The sequence below is a fragment of the Equus caballus genome, chromosome 15, assembly GCF_041296265.1.
Source record: "Equus caballus isolate H_3958 breed thoroughbred chromosome 15, TB-T2T, whole genome shotgun sequence".
Classification (NCBI taxonomy): Eukaryota; Metazoa; Chordata; class Mammalia; order Perissodactyla; family Equidae; genus Equus; species Equus caballus.
Genome location: NC_091698.1, coordinates 10,944,229 through 10,947,283, shown reverse-complemented (window position 1 = coordinate 10,947,283; position 3,055 = coordinate 10,944,229). Strand labels below are relative to the sequence as shown.

At 36.3% G+C, this 3,055-nt stretch overlaps 1 pseudogene; it reads right to left on the bottom strand.

Annotated features, from left to right (window-relative positions):
* Nucleotides 1–652: 652 nt before the first annotated feature.
* On the bottom strand, nt 653–1,572 carry LOC138917726 (olfactory receptor 13G1-like; annotated as a pseudogene).
* Nucleotides 1,573–3,055: the final 1,483 nt, after the last annotated feature.

Here is a 3,055-nt window from a genome sequence, read left to right as displayed (position 1 = left end):
TGGATTTTAATGCAAAACTGTAATGCATGTATCACAAACATGTCTCACGAAGATAGAATGTATTTTCTTGTTACATAAATGGTGGACATGATTTGATTTATAAAATTGTTAATTCTAGAATATTAGAAATAATATTTATTTTTTGTAGTGGTAAATATTTGTATGCATGGATATATAAGAATTAGAAGTTATGCATATATATTTTAGAATTACATTGGTATATAAATCATATTTGATGATATATTTGATGATATATCTTATGTCATATATTTGTGTGATGTTGTATGTGTATGACAGTGCAGATTTTGTAAAAATGAAAAGTATGGGACTGTAGAGATGATGAGGAGGTTAGGAACAGAATAGGAAAAAGAGAAAACACTTTCATCTAGTGTAATTAGTTTTTAAAGTATACATGAAAAAAATTGATTAACATGTGGAACGATAAGTATAAATTAGTAGTGAAATCATAAGAGAATAAGTCCATTTTGGAAATAAGGATCTAGGGAAGTGATTTACAGTGGAGTGAAACATTCTTGCCCTTAAGAGAGAATAGGAAAACTTCAAATGGAAATAACTATGAAACATCAGTAAAATCTGAGATGTTCTACTAGATGATTCTAAAGTAGAGTAGTGATGCACCCCCTTGAAATCATTAATGTTTCAGAAATGAAAAGACTTTCTTAATCCCTGTCTGCATCTCCTTGTTCCGGAAACTGTACACGACAGGGTTCAATGTGGGGGTCACAAGAGTATAGAGTGCAGCTACCACCTTGTCTCTTTCAAATGTGTAGCTGGAAGCAGGGAGGGCATAGGTGTAGATTACAGGGCAATGGTAAAGGGACACCACTATGAGGTGGGATGAGCATGTCGAAAAGGCCTTTCTCTTGCCTGCTGCTGTGCGGATGCGGAGAATGGTAGCGATGATAAAAGCATAGGAGATGCAGGTGAGGGTGAAGTCACCCACTGCCAGGGTAATGTCTGCAATATAGACCATCACCTCATTGATTTTCACAGGGCTGCTGGACAAAGACAGCAGTGGGGGTATCTCACAGAAGAAGTGGTCAATGGTATTTGGTCCACAGAAGGTCAGCTTCAGGATGAGACCTGTCTGTAGCCAGGAATTGGTTACTGCAATAGCCATAACAATGCTGAGTAAGGCCATGCACATATGGTGGTTCATGACAGTGCTGTAGTGAAGAGGGAAACAGCCACACAGCGGCCACAGGCCATGGTCGTGAAAAGAACCATCCCAGCTCCCAGGGACCACATAAAGAAGAAGAGCTGGGACATGCAGCCTCTGTATGAAATGGTCCTTCCTGATGTTAGCATGGTCCCAAGCATCTTGGGTATTATGCTTGTTGTGCAGATGATGTCTACGATAGCCAGTGACAGAAGGAGAACATACATGGGGGTATGTAGGGTGATGTTATAGATTATGGCAATGACAATGATAAAATTGCCAAGAAAAGCCACAAGATAGATAAGGAGAAAGACAATGAAGAGAACTCCCTGGAGTTCAGGATTTTGGCTGAGCCCCAGAATCATAAACTCAGTTACAATACTGTTATTCATATTGCTTTGGTGATTAAATGACATTGCAGAGAGTGAACACGTGGGGATTAAATAAATCTGAATGCCATTATAAGATTGTGTGTGTGTGTGTGTGTGTGTGTGTGTGAATGAAGTGATTTGAGTATTAATTTGACACAACATTGTAGCAGGAATTCCTTTATGATGGAGTTTGGTCTTCCAGGCAATATCCTCCATTCTTCAGATCCATACCATTTTCTGATTCATACTCTTCCATTAATGACTCCAGTAAACAGAAGCCTGTGGTTGAGAAGAAAAATAATAGAAAAATAAATGTCTTCAAATATTTCAATATTATCATTTTGAGTTGAAACTTGCCTGAGCCTAAGTTACATTCATTGATATATGTATATATATATACACAAACACACACACACAGACAATGGAAATATAATACAAATAATTACATATCTCATTTATTCTGTTAACTGCATGCTATCTTTCTACAAACATATGTAAGCAGTAATATCTAGAACAACAGAAGCTGACAGGACTAATCATAGTGGGAACATAACAGGGGGGAAATGCCCAACAGAAAATTCTAAGGCTGGGTATTCATGATATCATTGACTAGTTTATTGAAGTCCCAGCTCAAACAATTTAACCAAATTCCTGCTTTGAGATTTTTTTCCTCAATTTTAAAAGTGCAATGCTAAAATTGAGTGAACTAATTTGTTGTACTGCCATGCAATGGCAAGAGTGTTGGATGCAAAAATAGAAAATCTGGCCTTACCTCTTCATTTCATCATAGCTGTAGCCTGGCCATTTACCCTCCATAACCTTCAGATTTCTTACTTCCAAAAATAGTATAAATTGGGACAAATATTAGATATATAGTCGGAGTAAAAGTTTTTTAGGGATAGTCCAGGATAGAAGCAGCTGAAAAACAGTTATCTGAAAGGTAGCCATGAGTTTCAAAGGGAAATTCTTGTTTATTTTATTCATCCTCAAAACTTTTCTAGCACTTTGTCACCTGTTTTCTTTTTGCTTATTTGTTTGGATAGATTTGTTTTTATGTATAGTCATATTTTTACCTGAATTCATGACTATCAGGACTTTTGTGACCCAGTGAATCCAGTAGCAGTGTTCAAAGCAGTTGTAAATTTATTCATAGCTTTATGTTTTATATTGTTCACTGCTTTTCAGAGGTCATATTGTACCTTGGATACCTATCCAGTGGTATAAGTAAAAATCATGTTTGAGACAAAAGCCAGTCTGATTTGCTCCTCTAGGCCCTGAAACCCCAACTAACAATTTTCCAAATTTAAGCTAGTGACTGATTCATGTGTAGCTGTTCAGACTGGTGTAAAAAAGTAAAGTTTTTGTTTAACCTATATTCCACTTCAAGAATTCCAAGCTTTATTTTTTTTTAAAATTTTTTCATAGTGAAGGGATGTAATATCTGCCAGTACTTGGACCTATGTGTTAGATCCTCTGTAGATATATCATTTTTTCTCAAAAAAAC